Source organism: Camelus ferus, chromosome 8 (assembly GCF_009834535.1).
Source record: "Camelus ferus isolate YT-003-E chromosome 8, BCGSAC_Cfer_1.0, whole genome shotgun sequence".
Taxonomy (NCBI): Eukaryota; Metazoa; Chordata; class Mammalia; order Artiodactyla; family Camelidae; genus Camelus; species Camelus ferus.
The window spans coordinates 60,837,237-60,848,758 of record NC_045703.1 but is presented as its reverse complement, the minus strand read 5'-3'; positions in this window follow the sequence as shown (position 1 = coordinate 60,848,758).

Below are 11,522 nucleotides of genomic sequence, written 5' to 3'. Positions count from 1 at the left end.
TGTTTTTAGAGACACTTCCTGAAGTAGGAGGGGCTGAAATGACATGAAGTCCAGGATTCGCTGTAAAGAAACAGGAAAAATAGGACAGATGAAGAGATGTACAGGTCTTGATCATTGTTTTTTTAAAAACATCACATTTTCTTTTGCTTTTGAAAGTGGCAGTTTCTTTTTATTTATTTTGTTTAATTTTGGGGGGGTAAATTAGGCTTATTTATTTATTTATTTATCTATTTATTGGAGGTCCTGGGGATTGAACCCAGGACCTCGTGCATGCTAAGCACATGCTCTGCCACTGAGCTCTACCCTCCCCCTTGCTCATTGTTGAATCTGGGGTTTGCTACACCATGCTCTTCACTGAGTATGTTTGAAAATTTTCATAATACGTAAGTTTTAAAAAACAACAGCTGACAAAGATAGGATTGAAAGTAAAGTTAAAAAGGTTGATTCCACCTGCAGTCCCAGGTGAGTAAGAGCCCACGGTGACACCGCTGTGGCAGGTAGGCTGGGCGAGAGGGTAGCTGATGGAAGCGGGTGGGCTGCCCCTCATTCCAAGGCAGAGCCGAGGTGGCCTCTTGGGAAACCCTGAGGCTCCGTCTTTTGGAGTCACACCCTGCTCTCCAGCCCACGGAGGACAGGCTGGCTGATGGAGCAGAAGCCCCCACTCCACTTGTGTGTTTGTGGCTACTTAGCGGTTCTTGCTACCCCAGAGCAGGCGTGTGATAAACAGCGATCATGGGGAAAGCTTACCATGTTGTTTTTCCCAAGATCAAAACTCCATCTCTCCTCTGTTAACATAAGCCACCAAAAGTTGATCTGTATTTAATTTTCCCTGGGTGGTCCTGGGTTGACATTGTGCCCTTTTGCCTCACCCTAGGAACTCGAGAACCCAATCTTTCGTTCCATCTGCTTCTAAGACAGCCCGCCTCCCGCTGCTGGCCAGGCGGTTCCAGCCTGGATTCTGTGTTTTGAAACCTCGTCTAATGTTACAGAGAACAAGAGATCCTTACATTTCATGTGAATATTCTGCGTGTGTCCTGGCCACATTTGTGCACAATTGGTCTGCATTCATGGGAAAGCTGCTGAGCGGGAGCTTGGATGAAAATGTGACCCCTCCCTGCCCCTACTTAAAGGATCCCCTAGACTGGAGACTGTCCAGTAGCTTGCAACAGAATAAGTGAACCCCATTTTGTGAGCGAAGAGGTTCTGAGGGCTGGCAATCTGGGTTCACAGTGAAAGGACCCTGCCTACCTGGCAGGGACTCTTCTAGAGGTGAAATTGTCGGGGTGAGGGTGGGGGAGGGGGTGGAGACAAAAAGTGGCAGTAACAGCTCTGGAGAAACCTGAGCTCACCGCGTTTTGAAAGAGCCTTTACACACTGGAATTCTTCCTGAAGGCTGCTTGCTTCTTTTTCTTCAATAATGAGCACAGACTTCTGGCCAGTCTGCCCTCTCTGAAGAATGTGTTTCTCTGGCACCTGCAAGGCGGGGCTTTCCCAGAAACACAGAAATGGGCACATGGCTGCGTGCTCAGGGACCAGTCACAAGTCACAGGGCCCACGGAGGCCAGGCAGGGGGTGAAGGGAGGGGTAGGGTAGTAAACTCAGGTGTCTCTCCTACCTGAGCATCTCAACCTGGACCCATCCTCTCACCACACAATGAAACACGCTGCTTTGTTACTTACCTTCTGGCACTCTCAGGCTACTGGACAACAGTGTTTGAAATTTAGCCATCATTTGAAACTTCATTTCACTGTCTTCCATGGCCCTGGAAGTCTGAAGTCTGTTCCTGTTGAAAATCCTAAGAAAGCTGGATCCAAATCATAAAACACAGCTTGTATGCAGAATTCCTATGATGTGGGCATCTTGAATTCATTACGCCTATGGCTTTATAGGGTCTATTTAAACTGTATATACAAAAGTGAATATAAACTTTATGATTCATTTTGCCCAAGAGGAAGAAAAGGATGAGAGGAAATTAAAGTTGTGCCCTGGCACATTCACTGAGGTGGAGCCTCAGTCAATGCTGCTGATATACTTGGATTTCAGGGGTCGGGACAGCATCCCCTCCCAGGACAGCCTTTCTGCGAGACCGTGCTCATTTCCCTGGAGGCTGACCGTCTTGTTTTCAAAGGTTCCTGCTCGTCATCAACTGAGAATCTGCCAACATGAAACTACCTGATGGCTTGGAGCAAAATTGTTCACATTTTTCGGGGCTGTGGATGAAATTATACATCCAGAGATCTGGGGCTCTCGCTCACTTGTGTGTGGGTATTTATTAATCATACCAGAGCCTTCCTGGAGATGCGTTCAGAGATAAACTCATTCAGACATGATCGTGAAACTCTAGCCTGAGAAAGCAGACTTGAAAAGCTCCATTTCAGCAAACTTGCTTTTCAGGTGAGACAGAACTCCCTGATCTCAGTGACAGAAAACTCTGATGAGGGCAGCCTCAGGTCTCCTGGGCATTCTGTCACTGTTTAATGTTCTTAAAGTCACTTGTGGTCCCTGAAAATGTCTAGATGAACTAAGTTGTATGTGTTGGCTTTATGGGTAAAATAAATCAACATATGTAAAACACTGTATATAAAATAAATCAATATATATAAAGTCAATAACATATAGAAGGGCAATTGGCACGTAATAAGTGTTACATACTATTGTTTCAGCATCTGGTTTTTAAAACAGTGTGATCTGACTTATCTATCCTCATCCATTGAGGGACACTGGGTTTGAATCCTGGCCCTGCCACTTTGTAGCTCTGTGATTTCAGGCAAGTTAAACAGTCTTTGCCCTAGTTTCTTTATCTGCACAACAGACGTAAGAACAGCACCTTGTGATACTGTTCTGAAGATTAAATGAGTGAATAGCGAACTCTTGGAACAGTCAGCACACAATAAGTGCCCTGTGAGGGTTAGCCATTATAATAACTATTGCAGCTGGAAAGATAGACACTGAAATGTTGGCAGTAGTGTTTCTGGGTGGCAGAATCATGGATGGATGTCTATTTCTCTTCATATTGGGTCAGTATGGGCTTCCTCTAGGACAGGAGTACATTCTCCGCCCTTCATAATCTTTGTGTGCCTAACCCGTGTGTCTCGCTGATAGTAGTTACTCAATAAACGCTGAACTCAGCTGTCAGGATCACACTGGGTGATCAGCATCTCTCCCAAATAGCCACCTTCATTGTCTCATGTTTTCATAACTGTTTAGTCAGTTTCAGGAACAACATTAGTAAAGTGAGATGAAATAAACAAAGCTTAGTAAATAGCAATAATCATGAACATGTTTCTCACAAAACTGTGTGTCTTTTTGAAGACTCCTCGAGGGCTTAGATAATGGGTTCTGGACTTACCCTCGTGAGTGAGGCCTCTCTGTAAGCCGCACTATGTGGTTTGCCATAAAAATAACAAACTACTAGTTAATCATGTGCATATGTAGCCCATGTACTGGTGGTCCCCCGGGAATGGTAAGTAAATGGGATTTTATGGAAGTCAGCCCTCTGGATTGGCAGTGAAATTGGCAGTCAAGAAAAACAGAAACAGCAAAAAGCAAGAAAATAAGAAAGCATATATGGTATGATTCCATATACGTGTAAAATTATATATGCAAGTCTGTTTGTACATATATGTACAGAATGTCTTAAATGTAAGTGGAGGTTATCACTGCATAGTTAAATTTGGGGTGATTTTTTTCTCTATACATTTCTGTGCAGAAAGATGCATGCACACACACACATACAATGAGAAAAAGAAAAAAATAACCACATACTTTCAATTAAGTGCTCATCAAAGGAACTGCTCTGTTCAACAGACTTCAAAAATTAACTGTAAGGAAAAAATTGACTAAGGATGTAAAATCTGATGTCTCGTAGGGTTGCCAGATTTAGCAAACTAAAATACAGTATACTCATTTAAATCTGAAGTTTGATAAACAATGGTAAGTATATCTCATGCAATATTTGGGACATCAGCTCTTCTCTTCTATAAAAAGGTAGAAGAAAAGAGGTAATAATCCTACCATTATTTATACTTCTTTTCATTCTTTTTTTCTCTAAGTAGCTTTTGTTTCACATGGCCAAAAATCATACTGCATGTACTGTTTTCATTCATTTACCAAATTTGTATTAAATTTCTGCTCTGGATCAGGCACTGTGCTAAGCACTGCGGATATCCCAGGGGTAACACACCATCGACTTGGCCACCACTTAATGTAAAATCATTTTTTTTATTACATGGTTTTTATATAAAACAATTTAAATGACTGCATAATCTGCCATCAAGTTGGCATATTCCATTTTACTTAACCAGTCTTCTATTGTGGGTTAATTTATTCATTCATTTACATATTCACTTTATGCTATTATAAATAATACTGCCTTGAATGTCTTTGCACATCAAGCTTTTCTCAAGCTCCAGCTTATTTACTTCTAGGTGATATCTAAAAATATTATTTTAGGTGGGTGGGGAAAGCTCAATGGTAGAGCATGTGCCTAGCATGTATGCATGAGGTCCTGGGTTCAATCCCCAGTACCTCCATTTAAATTAAAAATAAATAAATAAATAAATAAAATCTTTTAATTTTAGGATACAGGGAATTTCATATTAATTTTTATAAAAAGGCTAATTGACTAAAATAACAAAAATTTGAGTGTCTTTACTAATGTTTGCTCACCTTTTCATATATGTGTTTACCAACTTTATTTGCTAGATTATCTATTTATTTTTAGGGGTAAAGTCTTAGTGATTTTTCTAATCCATTTATGAACTCATATAAAAGGTCTCTTAATTTTGTGTCATATTTGTTATTTGCATTTTTCAGCCTGTTGGTGTTTTATTTTTGGTTATTGGTTTTATTTTTGACCTAGAGCAATTTAACATCATGTCTAGTAAATTCTGTTCCTCTCTTGATTTTTTTAAAACTGCTTCTCAGTATAGAACATCACTTTTCTATCCAGATGTTTACTATCTAATTAATTCTTTTTTATTATATTTTCTATTTTAAAATATATTAAAATCTTAAATCATCTGGAATTTATTTTGGCATAGACTTGTAGTGAATAGTTAATAAGACTTTTCCCCAAATGATCCATCAATTATTCCCAAAGAAAACTCCATCTTTCTTTATCTTTCCCATTGACTTTTGTGATGACTTTTTATCATCTATTTTAATTTTCTTGTATAATAAAGTTTATCTTGGGACTTTATTTACTATTCTTCTGATCTGTCTGTTTAGTTGAACACCATTATCATGCTTTTCTACATTATAAAATCTAATGGCATTTTATTATAAATCATTATAGTATTATATTATGAAGTGTATAGAATGCAAATTATTACAGCTTTACAATGTATTTTTAAGCATTATAGTTATTCCCCTAATTTTATACCCTTCTTTCTAAAAAACGATTACATTCTACAAAACTTCCATTGAGATTTGAGTTGAAATAGTGTGAAAGCTATGAATTAATTTGATAGGAAAGAACATTTCTCCACCCAGGGAAATGGAATGTCTCCATTTATCCAGCTCTGCTCTTATATGTTAACAAAATCTTTTATCTATCTCATTTCACCTTTCTCTTACGAAGGTTATACCTGGGTTTCTCATATCTTTCAAGACTGACACCCACCAGATCCACCCCGGTCTAGCCAGCTCAGCTCCACTTTTGGCTTTTATACATTGTCTCTAAGTCATTGTTCAGTTATTTGAAAATTACTGGACTAGTCAATCTGTTAAGATCCTGAAAGTCTCAATTCTGTTATCTCGTAAATGCCTGGTGCTTTCTTGACTCTGCCTTTGCTAGAACTGCTCTTCCTGCCTGAAGACTCCTCTCCGGATCTGGATCCGAACCGAGCCATTCCTCACACTCCACCAGTCTCCCTCCTCCTCATCCAGACTCTCTAGGGCTGGAAGGCCCTCTGCTCCTTTGACACTAAGTCATGTGTAGACAGTCCCCAACTTACGATGGCTCCACTTCCCATTTTTCAACTTTACAATGGTGTGAAATGATGTTTTCAGTAGAAACTGTACTTTGAATTTTGAATTTGAATCTTTTCCTGGGCTAAATATACACAGTACATCCTCTCTTATGATGCCGGTAGCAACAGCCGCAGCTCCCAATCAGCCAGGCGATCATGAGGGGAAGCAACCAACACGCCTCAAACCGCTCTGTGCCCACACAGCCTTTCAGTTTTTCACTTTCAGGGCCGGATTCAATAAATTACATGAGATAGTCAACACTTCAGTATAAAATAGGCCTTGTGTTAGATGATTTTTCCCAACTGCAGGCTAATGTAAGTCTTCTGAGCATGTTTAAGGTAAGCGAGGCTAAGCTGTGACGTTTGATAGATTACGTGTATTAAGGCATTTTCGACTTTCGATATTTTAAACTTAGGATGGGCTTATGGGGCTATAACCCCATCGTAAGTTAAGTAAGTTCTGTGTTGTTTCTAACTATCCAAACCTTGTCTTTATTTTTAAAATTAGATTATAAGGACTTTGAGAGCAAGAACCATAAATTCACATCTGTTACAATGACATAGTGTTTTATATGTTGTATATGTTCTTTAAATATTTATTAAGTGAATAAAGGAATAGATTGTAAGCACAGAATAAGAAACATATTTATTTGCTTGTTGGTTTGATGCTATGAAAATACAATGGAAGCACTTGTTAGTTTTCTGCTGTAAGTAAAACTCCATATCTGAATGCAAAAAAAAAATTAAAAATACTAAAGATTCCAACACCTTCACCAGTCTGCTCCTCCAGTTTTGGGGAGATCTCCTGTATTTCTGAGATGCCCACTTTCAATTAGCATGAACAATGTAAAGTTTACTGAACTATCCAGATTTATCTTGTGTAAATACAATTAACTTCCCTTATTAGAGTGAATAAAAAGCCATGAATTTGAAGGCTTGCTCACAGGACCGTAAACCACTGCACTTTCACCTTGTATTTGTGTGAAAATCTACTTGCGCTCACACTCACACCGTCTCTAAACACTGAAAAATGTGTGAGGAATTGCTCATTTGGGAGGACGGGTGGCAGCTATAGAGGCCAAAGGTGATTTTATCTATCTATCTATCTATCTATCTATCTATCTATCTATCTATCATCTATTTTATTTATGTATTTATTTCTTTATTGCCAACTAGGTTTTCCTCTGATTAAGACAGTAAGCACAAACCAAGAGGGTTTGTGTTTTCCGGTGAAGCAAGAGATTCTGAATAAATGTTTCTTAAAGAAGCAGACTTAGCATCCTGAAACTTTGGCCAAAAATCCAGAAAAAGAAATAGAATCAAGCACCATGTGGCTGGAGTGAGGGTTGGCTAGTGGTAAAAGCTCATAGCACACTTCTTTTGAATGTATTTTTTCTGCTCCTGGTATAATATGTCTAGCTGAATAACCTTTTTGAGGGTCTGCTCCATGTCAGGTACTATCTGAAGTTCTCCCCTAGCCAGCTGTCAGTCTATAGCCTCTATTGGACACCTATGGGGTATAAAGCATTATAGAAAAAGTCTATGATCCCGCAATCTTGCTTCCCCTGTACTGACCCCACAAGCCCCACTGATTTAGGCATTCATTTCCTAAACATAGAAAAGAAAGGATCTTGATATTTTTTGCCCCTTCTCAACCTCACAATACCACCAAAGCAGTGCAATTTCTAGATAGAAAGTATTTGAAAGACTATTAGATTTCTAGGGCTGCCAAACAAAGTACCACAAGCTGGATGGCTTAAAGAACAAAAATTCATTGTTTCACAGTTCCAAGGGTCAGAAATCTGAAATCAGAATTTGGGCTCTGCTCTCTCTGAAACCTGCAGGGAAGAATCCTTGCATGCTTCTCCTCCATCTTTTGGGAGGACCAGCAATCTTGTAGATTGCTTGTAGAAAGTGTTCCTTGGCTTGTAGACACCTTGCCCTGCTCCGCCTCTGTCATCACATGGCCAGCTCCTCCCTTTGTATCTCTGTCTCGGTGTGTCTTCTTATAAAAATACCAGCTGAATTGGATTAAGGGCCTACTCTTATTCCAACATAACTGCATCTTAACAGTTACATCCGCAATGACCTTATTTCCAAAAAAGGTCAAATCCCGAGGTACTGGGGGTCAGGACTTCAGCATATCTTTTGGGGGTTTCAGTTCAACCCATGCAAGACCTTGTTCTCTCACCAATTCCTTTTATGGCTGTTTCTTTCTAAAGGAAGTTAGAATCTCAGAGGTTGAGTTGGAGAGTAAACTTGTATGAAATGATGCATTATTCATCTTGGTACTCTTGGTTTCAAGAGACCAGAAATCCATTTTCCCCTAGGAAAGAGGGATTGAAAGGAATTCTGGGATTATAGAGACAAAAGAACAAACCAATCAGACTGTGAGAGGTCAGGGTTCCAGCTTGGCCTCAGAAGCTACTGGAATCCGGGGTTAGAGTGGATCGGGGTTTCTTTCATTCTCTTCTTCAGGCTTCATCTCTGATGAAAGAATGTTTCCTACTTGTAGGTAACATGGCTTCTGTCTAGTCCCAAGTTTTACCCTTAAGCTTTCTAGCACTAGAAAGGACTGCCTGCAAGGCTGGACCTCAGGGTCAGACACCCTGCAGGAGAGAGCAGGCAGCCCATGGGGTCAGGGGTGCCTAGCCATGGACCAGTGAACTTTGGCTGGTGGGATGGAGTCCAGAAAAAAAACAATGCAGTTCCTGTAGTAGCCATGTTGATGTGGACAAGTGGAGCAGGGAACTGAACAGACAATATTACAGATGTTCGCTCTAAAAAGACAATTCAAAAGCAGAAAATCCAATTTTTATGTAAATTATCCAGATGGGTTCCAATGCTGGTTCATATTTACCAGAGAAATTACTCTGTTCTCTATGTTGTGTCATTTAGTAAATCAGGTTTATATCTGTGCTCTGGGGCAAAGACCCATGACATTGACTAAATCTGAATTCAAATAGTAATTTCTGATTAATTTGAAAATTGACTAGGTCAGATGGTTTTGCATACATGGTTTTTGTCTTTTTGGGGTAGTGGGTGAGGTCCTAATATCCATTTATGGACCCAAGATTTATTTGTAGAAACAGACTTTCAAAATAATTAGTAACATTTACTAGAGTTCATTTGTTTTTAATGGAGGTACTGGGGATTGAACCCAGGACCTCGTGCATGCTAAGCACACACTCCACCACTGAGCTGTACCCTCCCCCTGGAACACTGGAGTTTAAAGGTGGTTGTTTTTAAAGTTCATATTTTAGAAAAGCTATCTTTCCTTTTATTTCTTGAAAAGTATTTTTTTTAACTGTGAGAAATAAGCAACTATGCAAATACTAATTCACTCCAGGACTATGGAGAGCACATTAAACGTACTTATCTACTTCTAGATTATCAGTACTGATGGTTTGGCTAAATCAATCAAAGAAAATAAAAGCAAGTTTTACCCCCCGCCACTGCTAAACTGCAGAGACCAGCGATTATGGGAGCATGATCTTTTTCCTCCCAGACGTCAAATTCTCAAGGTCATAAGTGACAAATGGCTCTAGTGAGCATCACGCCTGAATCCCAGCTGCTGAAGGGACATTTTAATCTGGATGCAAGTGGGCACCTCACACCCCACTTATGTAAAATCATCTTAACCCTCGCTTCGCCAGGACTCCCTCCCTCACGTGGCGTTACCATCTTCCCTGATGGTCAAGTCCAGGGCCCAGACAGCTCTTTCCCTTCATCCTTGCCTTCTGTGAGTCACCAGAATATTGTCCAAGGAACTGCTGATGTCAATGGTTCCAAACTGGGCTGACAGTCAGAATTACCTGAGGGATTTAGGTGATTTTGGATTTGAGGTCCTATTACTGGAGATTCTGCCTTCTCCAAACACTGTGCCAATCAGTGGAAGTATAAAGATGAGTAAAACAAATTCCTCCTCTCAGGACAAGTCTTTAGTGAGGGAGACAATCTAGGAAACGAAATTCTGCTCATGAGCGAGGTGCTGCGAGTAGGAGATTAGGAAATGCCCTGAAGCCCCAAAGCGGGACTGGTTACCTCAGCCTGAGAAAGTCTCAGAAAGCTTCACAGAGGAAGTAATGCTGAATTTAGGGTAAGGACAAGTTTATCAGACAGAGAGGGAAGAAGGGAGAGGGCATTCCAGACAGTTTTAAGCCCGGGAATAACACGACTAGATTGGTGTTTTAGATTTATTTTCAGACTTATCTTTGGGGATCACACTTCAGAACTTCTGCAAGGCCTGTTTGAGAGATCTTAATGGCTCCCCAGTGTCCTGGGCATCAAATTCTAACTCCGTGGTCTTGTGGTCAAGGTCCTTGGTGACGCAGCCCATCCCTCTATCACTGTCACCTCTCCTCATCTTCCTGCCTGTTCTCTGGTCACGATGGATGGTTGGCTTTTCTTTTAAAAAGCTATGATCTCACTTCTCAAAGACGGTTCCCTCCCGGTCCTGTTCTTCTGCCCTTATTGCTTTGCTCACTCCCTTCTCCTCACTTCGCTTGGATAGGTGGCGGCCACACCTCTCGGCCTTCAAGTCCAGTATCAGCAGTGGGAAGAACAAGTGTGGGGACTCCGTCTGTGCTTCACTACTTTGCAGCTGCAGGATGCTGGGCAGGCTGCTTCACCTTTCTGAGTCTGTTTTATCATCTGTCAACCATGTTTAATAATAATTACCAAATAGTTCTGAGGATTTAAAGAGAAAAATGCTTATTAAAACATTCCCAGCGTAATGTTCTCTTTCTTGACATGGGTGGTTACACAGGCATTTGCTTTGTGATAATTCATTAAACTGTATATTTATGTTTGTGCCCTTTTCTATGGGTGTGCTGACGTCAACGAAAATGTTAGAAACAACTGCTTAGTCCAGCTCAGTAGGGTCTTAATAAATATTGTAAATATTGGTTGTCTTTTCTCTTTCTCATTTCTGCTGGAAGGCAGACGACCCGGAGTTGGGTTGGATGGCTAATTCAGGAATGACAGATCCAGATTCGCAAGAGTCTAAAGGTGCTACATGGAAGAAATGAGGGCACTAAGAGGAAATTTAATAGGAATCAATGTGCAGGATGTTCAAAAGGAAAGAGTGCAGTAATGAGTGGGAGATGTGCTTTAAGAGGAATTGTTATGAAAAAGCTCAGAGATTTCAGCTGACTACAAACTTGATCTGAGTCAACAGTCTAGCTTGGCCCCTCGGCTCCATGGCCCACTGTTAAACAAGTAAGCAAAAAAAAACCAAACCGACCAGAACAAAACGGAAATCTCAACACAATTTTGGTTTTCAATAGAGGTGTAATACTCAGATCCCAGGAAGTAAATGAACCCATTGACTTCTTGCACTTGTCAGACCAGACCTGAACCGTGCACCTTCGGTCATGGAAGCCTGTTCTTAAGATGGGCCAGACCAGCCACCAGGCAGAGGTCTATGGCTATGGTCCTACGAGGGGCCTAAAGCTGTTGTATGAAGATCAGAGAATTTAGCCTTAAGAAAATATTTGAAGGCTGACTGGCAGGGCTTTCTATATAAAAGGATTTGCAAGAGTGGTTAGA